General features: G+C 39.2%; 1 protein-coding gene across 14 annotated transcripts in view; it reads left to right on the forward strand.

The window, feature by feature from the left end:
- Window positions 1-17,712, forward strand: part of COMMD9 (COMM domain containing 9) — a 1,186,740-nt gene that overhangs the window by 452,709 nt on the left and 716,319 nt on the right. Inside the window, exon 1 of one of the 14 annotated variants that reach the window (XM_050759468.1) lies at window positions 15,238-15,241. The exons of the other annotated variants lie outside the window; for them this stretch is intronic. The gene's annotated coding sequence lies outside the window, so the exon portion shown is untranslated. Of the gene's footprint in view, window positions 1-15,237; window positions 15,242-17,712 lie in introns of those variants that run through there. 14 annotated transcript variants of the gene reach the window in all.

Raw genomic sequence — 17,712 nt, forward strand, 5'->3', positions numbered from 1 at the left:
GTGTCTGTTGGCTGTATGAATGTCTTCTTTTGAGAAGTGTCTGTTCATATCCTTTGCCCACTTTTTGATGGAGTTGTTTTTTTCTTGTAAATTTGATTGAGTTCTTTATAGGTTCTGGATATTAGCCCTTTGTCAGATGAGCAGATTGCAAAAATTTTCTCCCATTCTGTAGGTTGCCTGTTCACTCTAGTGGTAGTTTCTTTTGCTGTGCAGAAGCTCTTTAGTTTAATTAGATCCCATTTGTCAATTTTGGCTTTTGTTGCCATTGCTTTTGGTGTTTTAGACATGAAGTCCTTGCCCATGCCTATGTCCTGAATAGTATTCCCTAGGTTTTCTTCTAGGGTTTTTATGGTTTTAGGTCTAACATTTAAGTCTCTAATCCATCTTGAATTAATTTTCGTATAAGGAGTAAGGAAAGGATCCAGTTTCAGCTTTCTGCTTATGGCTAGCCAATTTTCCCAGCACCATTTATTAAATAGGGAATCCTTTCCCCATTTCTTGTTTTTCTCAGGTTTGTCAAAGATCAGATGGTTGTAGATGTGTGGTATTATTTCTGAGGGCTCTGTTCTGTTCCATGGGTCTATATCTCTGTTTTGGTACCAGTACCATGCTGTTTTGGTTACTGTAGCCTTGTAGTATAGTTTGAAGTCAGGTAGCGTGATGCCTCCAGCTTTGTTCTTTTGGCTTAGGATTGTCTTGGCAATGTGGGGTCTTTTTTGGTTCCATATGAACTTTAAAGCAGTTTTTTTTCCAATTCTGTGAAGAAAGTCTTTGGTAGCTTAATGGGGATGGCATTGAATCTATAAATTACCTTGGGCAGTATGGCCATTTTCACAATATTGATTCTTCCTATCCATGAGCATGGTATGTTCTTCTATTTGTTTGTGTCCTCTTTTATTTCACTGAGCAGTGGTTTGTAGTTCTCCTTGAAGAGGTCCTTTACAACCCTTGTAAGTTGGATTTCTAGGTAATTTATTCTCTTTGAAGCTATTGTGAATGGGAGTTCATTCACGATTTGGCTCTCTGTCTGTTACTGGTGTATAAGAATGCTTGTGATTTTTGCACATTGATTTTGTATCGTGAGACTTTGCTGAAGTTGCTTATCAGCTTAAGGAGATTTTTGTCTGAGACAATGAGGTTTTCTAAATATACAATCATGTCATCTGCAAAGAGGGACAATTTGACTTCTTCTTTTCCTAACTGAATACCCTTGATTTCTTTCTCTTGCCTGATTGCCCTAGACAGAACTTCTAACACTATGTTGAATAGGAGTGGTGAGAGACAGCATCCCTGTCTTGTGAACATGGCTAATATATATCTTTATTGAGATATTTTGCCATCACTGTAAGGAGACGTAATGCAATGACTGAATTAATTTTGAAATGAATATATGAACTTAATATTTATTCCTAATAGGAATAATTATAGCACAACTTTTTCTAAGGAAAAACCACAATAAAATGTGATTCCATATATAACATACATATTTTGCAAAAATACATATATTTGCGTGTGTATGTATATCCAGATATACAAATATATTTGCTTCAAGTAAAGCCAGTGTATGAAAAAGTATTCATTTATAAAACAAGTTAGTGGTTAATTATTTATATTTCTAAGATTTACTATAGGGTCCATTTCAGTAAAAGGAAATCCCAGGTCATTTAAATATGACTCTTATTTGCTTCAGAGTCAGCTTTCTACAAACATTCTTCCATCAGTACAGGTATACAAGTACAACAGGACTATTTTCAAAGATAGGATTCCTGTCGGAGAAGGATAAAAACAGCAATTTCCCTAAGATTCTTGGATTCAATTATCAGTATGTAGCCCCTTGAGGAGAAGTTCCATGTCTCATTAACTTACAAGCTTTTCACATGCTTGACATACAATAAGACCTTAAAAATTACCTGATGCAGGTGAAATGGTACATACCTACAGGCTCAGCTATTCTGGAGGCTGAGGCAGGAGGACTGCTTGAGCCTAGGAGTTCAAGATAAGCCTGGACAATCCCATCTCTAAAAAAGGAGTAAAAAATAAGTTATCTGTCATATTTGCAAGCCACATATCTAATAAAGGGTCAATATCCAACATCTATAAGAAACTCACACAACTCAACAGCTAAAAAGCTGAATAACCCAATTAAAAAATACTCAAAGGACCTAAATAGACATTTTCCTAAAGAGGACATACAAATGACCAACAGGTTTGTGAAAGGTGCTTAACATCACTAATCACTGGGGAAAGGCAAATCAAAACCACAATAAGACATCACCTCATACATGTTAGGATGGCTATTATCAAAAAGACAAAAGACGACAAATGTTGTCAAGGGTGTGGAGAAGGACCTTTATGTACAGTTGGTAGGAAGGTATATTAATGCAGTCACTCTGGGAAACACCATAGGGGTTCCTGAAAAAATTCAAAATAGTACTACCGTAAGACCCAGCAATCTACCACTCAGTATGTATTGAAAGACAATTAACACCTCTTAGAAATCTCTGCACTCCCATGTTCATTGCAGCATTACTCACAATAGCTAAGACATAGAAACAACCTAAGTGTCCATGGATAGATGAACAGATAAAGAAATTGTGGGTTGTATATATATATATATGTGTATGTATGTATATATACATACACAAACACCTCACTTATATATACCTCCCTTATGTGTGAAACCTACCAAAAAAAAAAAAGTCAAGTAGATAGAAACGGTAGAATAGTGATAAGCAGGAACAGAGGAGAGGAAATGAAGAGAAATAAGTAGGTCAAAGGGTACAAACTTGCAGCTATGTAAGGTAAGTAACTCTAGCTATGCTACGTACCCATGAGGACTATAGTTAATGATGTAGCATGTATACTGAGAATTTGCTGAGAGTAGATATTGAAACCATCTATGTAAAAATTCTAACAGTGAGAATATTAGGACAGTGAAAGAGACCTCATCTAACCAACTTCATTTGGTCTTTAACCTCCAAACTTCCCTTGCTAACTTTGGGTGAAATTTAGTTTATAAGTTAAATGGTAACAGCCCTTCACAAAAACCAAATCTTCTTTGTAAAACTAATGAAAGGCCACCAGGTTAGGAGGAGACTGGGCCTGAATTCTACCAAGATGTAGGCCTAGTTAATGGATTACCAGCCATTATTCTAGAGGTCACAAGATTTGCAACCTCCCCAATCACTCCTGTAATTAACATCACTACTACAGAACCTAATATTGCCCTTTTGAGATGCCTTTCAGGCTTTCTCATTTCTAAGGACAGGACGGCCCCACTCAGACCCTCATCTCTGGACCTAACCAGTCCTGTAATTCTCCACTTGTAACTCTTGCTCGACCCATGCAAACTACCCTATATTTATAATGCCCTCTCCCATGCTTAAGTCTCTAAAACAGATGGAGGAACTCTAAATTCCCTGAAGGAGCGATGTAAGAAAGAAAGCACTCAGCACCTAGAGATTGGAACTAATCAGAAGCGAAATCAGAGCACTTTTCCACTCCCCTATAAATTGCATCCCCAAAAATCAGCAGCACCCATACCTTACCCACTGTTTGCCAAACTATCTTTGAAAAATCCTAGCCTCTAAATTTTCTGGGAAGCTGGTTAGAGGAATAGTAAAATTCCAGTCTCTCATTTAGTCAGCTCTGTATGTATTAAACCCTTTCTCTGTTGCAATTCCTCAGTCTTGATAAATTGGCTTTATGTGGGCAGCAGGCAAGAAGAACGCATTGAGCAGTTACAATTTTAGGTGTTCTTACCATACACACAAGCGTGATAACTATGAAAGGTGATGGGTAAGTTAATTTGCTTAACTGAAGTAATCCTTTCACTGTTTAATATATATCAAAACAGCATGTTATATACCTTAAATATATATACTAAGAAAGAAAATAAAAAAGTCTACCTGTCAGAATCAGTGAATTGTGTATCTGTATGAGTAGCCTTGTAGTTCTGTTGTGAGAAAATGCTTTAAAATCTGTCTCTGTGCTTTGCCTTTTTTTGTACTACCTGCTATTCAGCAGAGACATCCATTGCCTGCGGAAGAATTAGGGTTGTTAGAGGTGGAAAGCATAGAGAAAGAAAGCATCACTATTCTGTATTTGACTTCCAAAATAGTCACTTGAAGCTTGTTTCAAAGACAGTACTCTTGAAAGCCAAAGTGTTTAAGTGAGAACTGAAATGTTAAAGAAGTTTTCAAAAAAAAAATAAGTGAGAAAAGATTTTGTGTCACAGAGGAAAGGCCTAAAGAAGCAGAACATAAAATTCATTCACAAGAAAGAAATTAGGAGAAATGCAGACGAACAGCTAAATAACTTAACCCAAAACAGAAAATTAAGGTTGCTCTATCCAGGAGGGTAGAGCTAAAAAGGGACACTTGAGGAGGACAAGGAGAACCAGGAGATGGAACACATGAAGGGGCAAAATGTAGGACCTCCCATTTCTGCCTGAGCCATCAGGAAACCCAGGTAACCCCCCCAGACTCCCTTTGTCATTTAAATGAGTGCCCAAGTGTTACTGGAAAGGAGTCCCAATCCAGACCCCAAGAGAGGGTTCTTGGATCTCACACAAGAAAGAATTTGAGCCAGGCGCAGTGGCTCACGCCTGTAATCCCAGCACTTTGGGAGGCAGAGGTGGGCGGATCACGAGGTCGAGACCATCCTGGCTAACAAGGTGACAGCTCATCTCTACTTAAAATACAAAAAAATTAGCTGGGCGTGGTGGGGGGCGCCTGTAGTCCCAGCTACTCCTAGGGAGGCTGAGGCAGGAGAATGGCCTGAACCCAGGAGGCGGAGCTTGCAGTGAGCCAATTGCGCCACTCCACTCCAGCCTGGGCGACAGAGCAAGACTCCGTCTAAAAAAAAAAAAAGAAAGAAAGAAAGAATTTGAGACAAATCAGTAGAGTAAGTGAAAGTGAGTTTGCTGGAGAAGTAAAGAAACAAAAGAACGGCTACTCCTTAGGCAGAGCAATGGCAAGGGCTGCTCAACTGCTTACAGTTACTGTTACTTCTTGATTATAATGCTAAACAAGATGTGGATTATTCACGAGTTCTTGGAAAGGGGGTGGGCAATTCCTGAAACTGAGGGTTCCCTCTCTTTTCCAACCACACAGGGTAACTTCTGATGTTGTCATGACATTTGTGAACTCTCATGGCACTGGTGTTAATGCATTATAATTAGTGTATCATGAGCAGTGAGGATGTCCAGAGGTCACTTTCATCACCATCTTGGTTTTAGTGGTATTTGGCCGGCTTCTTTATCACATGCTGTTTTACCAGACAGGTCTTTATGACCTGTATCTTGTACCAACCTCCTATCTCATCTTGTGACTAAGAATGCCTTAACCTCCTGCGAACACAGCCCACTAGGTCTCAGCCTTATTTTACCCAACCAGTATTCAAGATGGATATGCTCTAGTTTGAATGCCTCTGACACAAGTAGCCTAGGCTGAGATACAGTATTAGTTTTCCTTCTGTTTGCCACAGGGTGAGAGCATCTCATCAACAGTTACCTGCACATTGCACATCAATAACCCAGCAGACGTGGTGGCCAATAATGATGTAAGACATTGCTCGGCCCATGCAAACTACCCTATATTTATAATACTCTCTTCCATGCTTAAGTCTCTAAAACAGATGTAGAAACCCTAAATGCCCTGAAACAGCAGAGTAAAAAAGAAAGCACTCATCACCTAGAGATTGGAACTAACAAGAATCAGTTTGAGATTCTTCCAAACTCCAAACCAGGATGAGGTGAAATCCACCCACATCACAATGTTATTTGGACATGGACATCTCCAAGTCTAGAAATGAACGATTCCTGAAGATCTACAGCTGTAGCATGTTTTATGTAAAATTGTAATATAAGAGCAGTGAAAATAGTTTTCTTTTAAACATAAGTAAATAATTTAAACAAAACTATGGACAAAAAAGGAGAAATTTTGAATAGTAAAGGTCATATAGGTTTCAAAAAATTATGTACAAATGGGTCAGATTATTACACATCATCTCACGGACCAATCACCTCACTTTATACATTAGGAAACTGAAATTTAGAGAGGACAATCAATTTCCCTAAGGTCGAGTGGTGGAAATGAGACAAATCCAAGAATCTATTCCTCTCTGTCACTTATTAACTGAGTTTCCAAAACTCACCTTTATTTCTCTGTATCTTGCTTTATTCTCAGCTAGATAATCAGTTTGTAATCTTTGAATAGATTGTTAACCCTAGCTTGCTACATAAAGCTAATACCTAATATCGGGTTCTTTTGAGTTTATTTGGTGAGACTTTTCTTCTGCAAAACAATCTTTCTTAATCTCTGTTCTCTTCTTTAGGGTAACACTTCCCCTGGTATTCTACCTCCTTTAACTCTAGTTCTCACTTGTATTTTATCACAGCTCCATATGAGGTCATTCCACTACCCCATCTCCTTCTAATTAACTTCTAGGATATTTCCCTAAGAAGTATTCAGAATGATGTAACAATTTTAATTTCTAATTGTGTCATACTAGTATTCAACTGATATATCTTAAACATAATCTACTTGCAGCATAACATATAAATATATGCATGCCATTTTCAATGTAACAAATGATTTTTTGTGGTTTTTTTTTCTGGTCTTCAAAATATATAGGTATATTTATTACTTTATTTGAAAAATATAGCATGTAGAGGTGAGAAAATTAAGTACCTATTGAACACAAAGTTGAAGAGCAGTGTCTGGAATTTAGGTCTCTAATTCAAAATTCCATGTTTTTCCCACTATGTCAAAACTTCTTCAGAAAAAATTGCTAGGCTTGGCCCTTCTGTTGCCGGAGAATCGGAATTCATAGAAGCTGAATAAATTCGTGTGTGAACTTCCGGTTTGGGGGGAGTGAGCAACCCAGTCATACTGGCTTCCTGCTTCTGATTAGGAACATAACAAGCAACAATATATGGAGGTCAAGATTAAACAAACTTTTGTCATTGACAAAGACAGAACAACAGCGAAGTGCCTTGGGAACTTACTGGGGTCAGATAGGAAAGGGATGAACAGGCATCACACATGGGTAGAAAATGACTGGAGAGAAGGTTCCAAAGCAAGTCATTCCTGGCAATGGAAGTTTGTAGGGAAGAACTGAAACCGGCCATGCCTCCCACCCCTGGGGATTATCCTTAAGAGAGACATGGTCCTGCTGTGTCTGGAATTTCCTACTTGCTTCCTCCATTCGCTCGGAATGAATCTGAATATAAAGTAAACTTTGCACTTTAAGACAGGAAATGATCCTTAGAATCTGAAGAAATTATATGTTTTGACCTAACTCCATGACATCAGTAAGATTGACAAGGGATGCCCATGTTGAAGGAGGCACAGTGAGGAGTGGAATAGGGTGGCTCACACACTGCACACATCCCCCCTGACATCCGAAAGTTCATGAATTCACCTAAAATAGGTGACCATCTCACACAGGACAGAATTCAATGAATAAGGGGACAGTTTTTCTCTCCAGCGACCCCACAAACTCTTTCTGCTCCATTCTGAAATCTAAACTTTGCATGTCCTACTTCTCAGAAGGCTAAAAACTGCTTTTAAATAGGGGCACTCTCATTAAATGGTATCTGCCGCCATGAAAGTGGATGGGTTTGAGTTTCCCAATGGAATAGCCATGAAAAAGAAACCATGCCTGGGCTTAGGTTGAACAATTAAGTCACAATTCTCATTCTGGACCTTCTTCTCAAACTAAAAGATCAGAGTGGAATTGCTGTACATCCTCCATAGATAAAACATGAAAACAAATCAAAAAGATAAAATATTTTCATTTCCCTCTGGAAGTTTTCAAGAAATTTGTAGTTAAATCTTAACACTTCCGTGCAGTCTTTCAGTTAGTGACTGGGCGCCCCCTACTGGAGCTTTGAGGTATTGTATGGCTCCTCTGTCACTTCTACCAATGCTCGTAAATAAAGTCTTTGATTTTTCTTTTTAATCTTCATAAACAAAGGACCTCATTAGGGAATGTCAATGCTCTACATTTTCTTATTCTACTTCTTTTCTTTGACTTACTGCCTCATTGATCCATTTATCCTTTTGCAAGTGTTTTCTGAGCACGACTATGCTAAACTCAGTAAGAACACATATGGGAAATGTTGCATGTTTGAACATGTAATTACAAACAGGACTTTGAGAAATTAAAGTATGTCCCAAGGAGGGACTCTGGAGGCTGGCTGCACATTGAGAACAACAACTGAAGTAATTACAAATGTAATTACAAACTAATTACCATATTTAATATAATTACAAATATTTAGCCTGAACAAGAAGAAGCTGAGATTATAACTGTCTTCACATATCAAAAGGTCTCTCATGCAAAGAAGAGCTTAGACTTGTATTTTATTGCTTATAGCAGGAATTTTTGGCCTTGGCACTATTAACATTTTGAGCTGGATAATTCTTCGTTATAGGAGATTTCCTGTACATTTTAGGATTATATTCATTATAGAGCCAGTGTCCCTGAATTTCATCCACTTAATGCAGTGGCACCCAGTTGTGAAATCCAAAAATGCCTATAGACATTGCTAAATGGACCCTGGGGGACAACATCATCCCAATTGAAAATCACTGCTCTGGAATCTAGATTCCAAAGGAATTTCCAAAAGAGATATTCAATTGGCAGGACTCTGAACACCGTCTTACCAAAGTGGCTCCATACTTACATATTTTACAAGGTGAGTTGCTACAGAGATGTCATACTCAGATCAAGAAAAAAAAATTCAAAAACCAGTGTTTGAGCACAAGTGGAATTGTGAGGCTTGAATTTTCATAAATCCCCTTTCCCTGGAAGAATGCAATGGAGGTATGGTAATATCGGTAGGAGAATCCATAAGATTCTATGCAACAAGTAGGTGCCAAGAGGTGTCATTTCTAAGGTCTCCGTAATTGTGATTCTTTATCATGATTCTATATGGTTTTGTTATCCAGATCCAGACATTGTGACCACACAGAACATCATTAATTAGAGAAAAATTTGATCGGCTCTTCCCTTGAACAATTTGAAGACATGTATGGCCATAATTTAAATTCTACCATTTATTTTTTGTTCTGATCGTCCAAAATGCCTAATCCTTTTTAGAATCTATTATTAAAACCCATCTGCTTTCTTTTCATGTTATCCAAAACAGTGGAGACTATTTTACACCTTTTTCTTTTTTAGTTGTCTCGGTATATATACTGGAATTACAGAAAGAAAGAACAAAACTGCACACACTGACCCCCCAGTAGCAGATGTTTTGGATCACTGATGTAAGAATGTCGTGGTTATAGTGTAGTTTAATATCTTACTGTGCTGCTAATTAAAAAATTATTTCAGAATGTTGTCAGATATGCTCACACATCTTCCAATGGAGAAATATCTTTACTTCTTTGGCACTGCTCCCGCCTTTTTACTTTTTTAACTACTCTAATCCCAAAACTATTTTCAAGAGGTTAGACATTTCCCAGCATTTCCCTCAGTACCCTCAGGCTCAGGAAAATCAGAAAGATACCAAACTATAGGGTCACCTCTGGGCAATGTGTTACCTGGATCATGAGCACAGTTTAAAAAACAGTTCAGCATTGCCTAAAAATGAGACATTTTCCACTGACAATTAGAAGATTGTACATATACCAGAATTTTTAAAATTAATTTTAAGCCCCAGAAATCTTTTAAATAGTTAACTAGACCTATTAATTAGTTATTTAATGCATCAGTTATTAGATCATTTTTTAATTAAAAAGAAAATGGAAGGCCGGGCACGGTAGCTCACGTCTGTAATCACAGCACTTTGTGAGGCTAAGGCAGGCAGATCACCTACAGTCAGGAGTTTGAGACCAGCCTGACCAACATGGAAAAACCTCGTCTCTACAGAAAATACAAAAAAATAGACGGACATGGTGGTGCATGCCTGTAATCCCAGCTACATGGGAGGTTGAGGCAGGAGAATCACTTGAACCCAGGAGGTGGAGGTTGCAGCAAGCCAACATTGTGCCCTTGCATTCTAGCCCGGGCATCAAGAGCAAAACTCAGTCTCAGGAAAAAAAAAAAAAAAAAAGACAATGGAGAGTTCCACTGACTAGACATATATTAGCTCCCCAAATTGTTTCTAAGGTTCAGAAGTTACTGGTTTAGGTTGGCTTTCCTTAAATGGTGCAAAATGGTCATTCTTAGAAAATATGGATAAAGTCCATGTAAGACCTTTCATGTCTGATTATTTATTTCTATCCTTGAACCCCAAGGTATAGGTGGAAGCTACTATCCAAAGTGTTAACTCTATGTGTTTATTTAATAAGGAATCACTCATTTCTGAGTTACTTAATACACTAAAAATCTCACATTAATTTAATGCTTCACAAAATATATAAAACACTGATTGATATTAACATCGATCAGTTAACCTTGATTTTCACTTCCCTTCTATCATCAATAAGTTGTATGATTTTAACATGACATGCTTTCTTCTGGCTTAGCTTATCCACCTCAAAATTACCAGATGGTTCTTATATTTAAATAAAATTAAAGAATTTCACATTTAGCTGGCAAAGTAGGAAATCGAACAAAGAGTGCTTTTGAAAAATAAGTAGCATAATTATATCTCAGTTTTAAAAAATTTTTCTATGGTCAACTCACTCATTTAACTCATGTGTTCTTCCATGGCTCCAGATATAGAAAAAACATTTGAAATTTAAAATAAAAGTCAAGGAAAAAATCTTTCACTGGTGTGTCAAATCAGTCCATTGTCATTTGACTTAGATTGTTGGATTACTGTTTTAAAAAAAGAAGGCTAGGCTTAATGGATGTTTCCCACTCTGGCTGGGATATATATTAATAGCTGGACTCCCTTCAGTGAATTCAGACCAAATCTCCTAAGACCAAGCAAAACGCCCTGCCCTCACTTCCAAAGACGTACTGAGTGAGTATGGTATGTTGTACAAATTGATTTCTTTTTTTTTTTTTTTTTTTTTTTTTTTGAGACGGAGACTCGCTCTGTCGCCCGAGCTGGAGTGCAGTGGCCGGATCTCAGCTCACTGCAAGCTCCGCCTCCCGGGTTTACGCTGCCTCAGCCTCCGGAGTAGCTGGGACTACAGGCGCCCACCTAGTTTTTTTGTATTTTTTTAGTAGAGACGGGGTTTCACCGTGTTAGCCAGGATGGTGTCGATCTCCTGACCTCGTGATCCGCCCGTCTCGGCCTCCCAAAGTGCTGGGATTACAGGCTTGAGCCACCGCGCCCGGCCACAAATTGATTTCTAACTGTTCCCACTACTATGGTAAAAAAACAAATTTTCTCATAAGGGACAACCCATAGATTGTCCTAATTTAGCCAAATGTAGAATTTCAGATATAGAAATAAAGAAGAGCAATGCACACACACACACATACACACACACGCACACACACACCCCTTCTCCAACACCGCTTCTGTATCCATATAAAATGTTTCTGAATGCCAAAGGGAAAAATAAACTGATTCTCTGATAAAAGCAGATAGAAGTTTGAATAAAATGAAGAGACAACAAGTTCAAAATAGATGTAACTGCTATATAACTTCTCCAGCTTTATAAAATGCTCACCGTTGGCCGAGACAGGCGGATCACGAGGTGAGGAGATTGAGACCATCCTGGCTAACACGGTGAAACTCCGTCTCTACTAAAAAATACAAAAAACTAGCCGGGCGACGTGGCGGGGCGCCTGTAGTCCCAGCTACTCGGGAGGCTGAGGCAGGAGAATGGCGGGAACCCGGGAGGCGGAGCTTGCAGTGAGCTGAGATCCGGCCACTGCACTCCAGACTCCGTCTCAAAAAAAAAATGCTCACCGTTTTTGTGTCTTTTTCCTACACTTAGCTGTTTTTCTTCATAGGTATAGAAAAAAGTTTCTGACTTAGCAAGATTCCATTTATTTTATTCTTTTATGTGATTTTTTTAAGACGGAGTCTCACTCTGTCACCCAGGTTGGAATGCAGACGCGCCATCTCGGCTCACTGCAACCTCTGTTCCCCAGGCTCATGCGATTCTCCTATTTCAGTCTCCAGAGTAGCTGAGGCCACAGACGCACACCACCATGCCCAGCTGTTTTTCTATTTTTCATAGAAACAGGGTTTCATCATGTCAGCCAGGCTGGCCTCGAACTCCTGAGCTAAAGTGATCTGCCCGCTGTGGCCTCCCAAAGTGCTGGGATTATAGGCATGAGCCACCATGCCTGACCACTGCAAGATTCCATTTAAAATTTTTTTTTTAAAAAAAAAGGGCAGGGGGGCGGCTCATGTAGGAAAAATGCTTAAAGTCTTCTGACTTAATCTATAAAAGAGCTGCAGTTTCCTCCCACCAAAGCCAAAGCTCAAAATCACCTTCAAAGGTTGAAAGGGAGTGGTATAATAATTACTACTGAGTATATACTGTGTGCATATATCTAAGCAATTTTCACATATTAGCTCATTTAATCTTAACATCAAGTTTATGAAATAAGATCAATTATTAACTCCAATTTATAGATTAAGTACATACAGCTTCAGTAAATTGCCTGTAAAGGTAACACAAAAATGAATAATTCAAGTTAAGTCAGTCCTACTTCTGAATAGTCCTCATTCTTAACCACTAACAAGAATAACAAGAATAATCAATAGTACTACTATTAATCATTATTGACAGCACTAAGTGTCTACTTACTAGACACTGCGTTACATTTTTTTCTCATTTAATCTTCATTTTCTCTTTATGGATTAAGGGTTAGTACTCCCATTATACAGATTTGGAGAGGTTCACTAAACCTCTGAGAGGTAAACTAAGCCTGGAAATGGGAGGGCATAAGTCTAAGCTCTGCCTTTAAACCACTGTCTTGCAGTATTTTATGTGGGTATGAGGAGTGCCATATTCTGTAGTCAACTTGGAGTTATAAGAAAATCAAGAGATTCTGGGTAAAGTTCAAATTGGCTAAGAGCTAATCAATCAATGGACTCAGTGTAAACTAATCAGAGGGAAGAAAAGCTGAAGCAGAGATATAAATTAAGAAATGTTATAGTTGAGAAAAATTTAGTACCACTCAGATACAAGCAAGACCGTTTTCCAGTCATGTCCCACTTTATGCTCCAAGAGGACCTGACCACCAGAAGCTGGTGGCCCCTCTTTTTGATCATGTTTTGTTTATCTAGGACTTCAGAATTTCTGGCCCAAATGGTCTAGGGCCCTGGATCCTGGGAAACTCCCCAGAATCAGCTGCACCATTAGTGTATATAGCCGAAGGCTGGCAGGGGCAGTGGCTTAAGTGATATCGGTGGAGCTTGGATACGCAGACTTGGGTATCTGTTTTTGTGTGAAAAGGAGATGGAAATGGAAAGATAAAGATGGAAGGCCATGGGCTAGGAGCTGGGGGCTGAAAGATGGCTTTCCCTACATCACCAGGTTTCAATACAGAATTATGATTCACCAAGAATGCTAAATTTGAGTCTGGCATTCCAGGATAATATAAAGTTATATTTGTCAACAAAGATGGATCATATTTTATGTATACTTTATGTAAACATTTGTGGGTATGATTTGTAACTTCTAAAGACCTATGTCCTCTAGGTTGGGTGCGGAGGTTCATGCCAGTAATTCCAGCACTTTGAGAGACCGAGGCAGGCAGGTCACTTGAGGTCAGGAGTTCAAGACCTGCCTGGCTAACATGGTGAAACCCCAACTCTACTAAACATACAAAAATTAGCTGGATATGGTGGCACATGCCTGTAATCCCAGCTACTTGGGAGACTCAGGCAACAGAATCATTTGAACCCAGGAGGCGGAGGTTGTGGTGAGCAAGATTGTGCCATTGCACTGGAGCCTGGGTGACGGAGCAAGACTTTGTCTCAAAAGAATAAATAAATATGTAAATAAGTAAATACCTATGTCTTCTAGACTTACATTTGCACTCTTTCCCCGAGTCCTACAAATGTGAAGGGCAAGCCTGGCCCAGGTCATTTCTTAACCTTTTTTCTCCTACACGAAGCAAAAATGCTGCTATGAGCACACTCTAGGTGTTCAGTTGATATTGCTAAACAAACTTACCGTGTGGCTCCACGGAGGATACTTGCAAGAGAGTCTCGTCAAATCACAGGTAACGATGACTTCCTATAATCCCACTCCTCAGCCTCTGCTAAGGACAAGAGAAAAAAATCATCTGGTGTTGTGTAGGAGTTGCCATTTACATGACACGTCAGTGTTTCCTTCATTGGAAACAGATGTTTCATCGATTCATTTCAATGTTCATTAGCTTGACACATAAGATTATGGTGTGCTGTCTACATGATGCCAGAACAACCAGATGATTTAATCAAATTCAGCCCAACAAGCAGACAATTTACTTTGAAAGAGAAATTAGTTAATTTTGTTTGCTTGTTTGTTTTATTATTTTAGACTATCATTCTATTAAATTAATAAGCAAATCAGTCATCTTTAACCCCGTTCTCTCCATGTCAGCCAATGCAAATCATGTAGCAATGAAAGAAAAAAGAAATCCAGGTAAAAACTTGGGTTATTAGTCAGTCAATGTTGATTCCCGTACTTATCTTCAACAAGTATGTGAGGAGATATTCCATATTGCTAAGACATCTGTGTAGGGATACCACATAGCATGGACCAGAAAGCCAAAGCAAATGGATGCACAAAATGCATCGAATAGACACACATTCTAGGAAGGAGCCTTTAATGGAGGTAGCTAGACTCATTAGGCATAATGACTGTGCTCGCCTCTCATTCTGACATGCGTACTCTCACAAAATCCAAAATGCCTCCATGTCATATTCCTACAAACTTCCAGCATTCCTCCTCTTGTAAAATATAGGGAAAGGTTAATAAAGGCAATCTTATAATAATTACGTGAGCCATCATCTGCTGTCCAGCGACATATTGCCTCAACCCACTTCCTGTTTGTAGGGAAGAGGCAGGGTGTCACGTTGCAGGAGACATATAAACAGGCTCTGAGACTCAGGATCAGTTGCTTAGATACTGTATAAGATTCACATCACCGACAACCACACAGCAGCATATTAATAAATTGAGCATCTAATTGAAACCCATGTGTGAATCTACCTGACTCATTTTCTGTGGGTGGCTGCCAGAAGCAGTACAGAGCGACGGGAAGTCATCAAAGTGCTGACCCCAGCGGGCACAGCAGAAAGTGCCGCCTGATTTGGGGAAGGCAAGTTGGGGAAGTAAGGTGCCTCCATTTAAAGATAGAAACTCCCATTCTGGCCATGGGGAACAAGTTATTTTCCAAGCCAGCCTTCAAGCCACTTGGATCAAAGTAGAAATTTGAAGGCCGGATAAAAGGAGTGAATTTTTCCAAGCATTTCCCTTTCCCAAGCAGCATCATCTCCCAGGGCTGCTTTGTTAGCACACAGTAGATCACAGCTTGTGGTAGGTAAGACAGTAGCCCAAGCTAAACGATTTCATTAGGCACATGCTGACTTAGCCCAGATTGTTCCCTTCGGGTCCTGGATACTACATGGAATTGCATAATCTTCCATCATAATTACTGGAAGCATCAGAAGCAGCTGCTGCCTCCTCCCCATTGCTTGAGCCAGACAGCAAAGAGCCTGAAGGTCCCATCCTCTGATAATGATTCGCTTCATTTCAGTGTGCAGGTCTGTGAATTTCAGGGCCTGAGCCAGGAGCCATTACCTGCCCTCTTGCTGCTAAACATGGTGGCAAAAGTTCTATCTACAATAGAGCATAGGAATAGTACTACTGCCAGATATAACAGGCTTATGAGCACTAACCTTCACCAGATATGAGTTATAGACTACTACTGTTAATATTAGCCATTAGTTATTTATCACCACTATGTGCTAGGCATCACACTAAGCACTCTATATAGGTAGTTTCACTTCATCCTCTAAAGGCATCCCTGAGATTAAAAACATGCCATCATCTGCCTGGGATGAAGGGAAGGTAAAATAGACCCTCTTCTCTGCACAAAGTCTGTGAAAATAAGAAGGAGAGGGAAGACATGGCATCACAGATTCAGAAATTGTAAATCGAAGGAGGATAACTACTGACAACCTATAAACATTTGTGATCAATGTTTATCATGTGGTAGGCTCTGTACTAGATGTTGGAGACACAATGGAAGACAGTGACATGGGCTTTACACTGGAGAATTACAAAGGAGGTGATTTTTAAAGTGTGTGAGGAGAGAGGAGTAAGTGTTTGGTAGAGGAGTGAAGAGGATGAGGGGCCATCCAGGCACTGCTGCACCCCATCGGAGGTCTCACTATAGAGATGAGAATTTGTTCTGAGGGAATAGAGAAAGAGATTGATAAGGAAGGAAAGGAAAACTAAGAGAAGTCAGGTTTTATAAAGATGTGCTTTCCCAAGCCCACACTGGAAGAGAATCAAGAGCCCCTCACTCTTCAAAGACCTATTCCTACATGATTGCTATAGAATACAGAAACCGACTACTAAAAATGATTCTTAATGTTTCAGAGGACAAACAACAACTGGAGAATTGGTAAACAATATGTCACTTCTAATTTTTAAAATGCACATGCAAATACTTGTATGTATACACAAAAATTTACATAAATTCTCTGATGCCTATTCATGTTCTAAGATCTCTAAGATAGGGAATTGAGCAGAAACAAAAATGTCCTGTAAGCTTCTCTCAAAAACGTTGAGAACAGCCCAGTTACCTGAAAGTATGTAGACACATGAGAAAAGTCAGCAGCCCCAAAATTTTTAGTATGTGGGGGGCAATGATTGTATAGGGTAGATGAATTCAGGGGGTATTGGCCAGCACCCTTCAGGAAAAAAGGAGAGACTCAAAAATGACCTGCTGACCAAAGAGGAGAAAAGTTTTAGAACAGTCTGTAAAAGAAGTAGCCTGAAGAATGGTCAGAAAACAGTTCTTATTGGCAAAGGTAGGCCTATATGCCTCCAACCATGATGTGAGTTACTACAGAGACAAACAAGTAGGTCAGCTTTTGTTTACAAATACCCAAGGAAATGGTTAAATTGAAAAGCTCTTAATTATCCTCTCAGTGCTCTCCAGAGGGAATGGAGGAAGATCGGAAAGAACTGGAGTCCCAGAGCCTTGGGGCTTGAATTAGCTACATATGTCTCTAAAATGCAACCCCAATATTTTCCATTGTATGGTGTTGGCCAGGAGTAAACAAAAACAATGACAAAAGAATTTAGTCCTTCTGACAGCTAGAATGAGATGATTATCCCAATTATAATGATGGGAAACTAACCTACTCAAGGGTATATAGCTAGGAAATGACAGAGCTGGGCAAATCCAAGTCTCCATGTCTCCAGAACCTGTTTCATATTCACCACATTCTGTTCTCTCAGGCAAAGAAGTTTCCAAGCAGGTGAAAAATTACATAGAGAAGGTAGGATAAGAATCTTACTCAGAAAATACCTGTTCTCCTTGTTCCTTGCTTCCTCTATGGAATAGACAGGCTGGGGGCATTTTCCTTGATCCAATCCTTCTCTATATTGCCACCAAGTTGCCTCCTGATAATACAAATCATGCCAGCATGCTACCTTCCCCAGACTATTTTCTTTGTCCCTACTGAATGTGGTTTTTTTTTTTTCTTTACAAGGAACGTTTATCATCAATGCAGAAATTCAATTACTGTTTGGATTTATATATTCATTAGCTTGATGCATGGCACACACCATTCAGCACTACACTCGTAATGAAATCACCATATCTGACAGAAGGAGA

The sequence above is a fragment of the Macaca thibetana genome, chromosome 14 (assembly GCF_024542745.1).
Source record: "Macaca thibetana thibetana isolate TM-01 chromosome 14, ASM2454274v1, whole genome shotgun sequence".
Classification (NCBI taxonomy): domain Eukaryota; kingdom Metazoa; phylum Chordata; class Mammalia; order Primates; family Cercopithecidae; genus Macaca; species Macaca thibetana.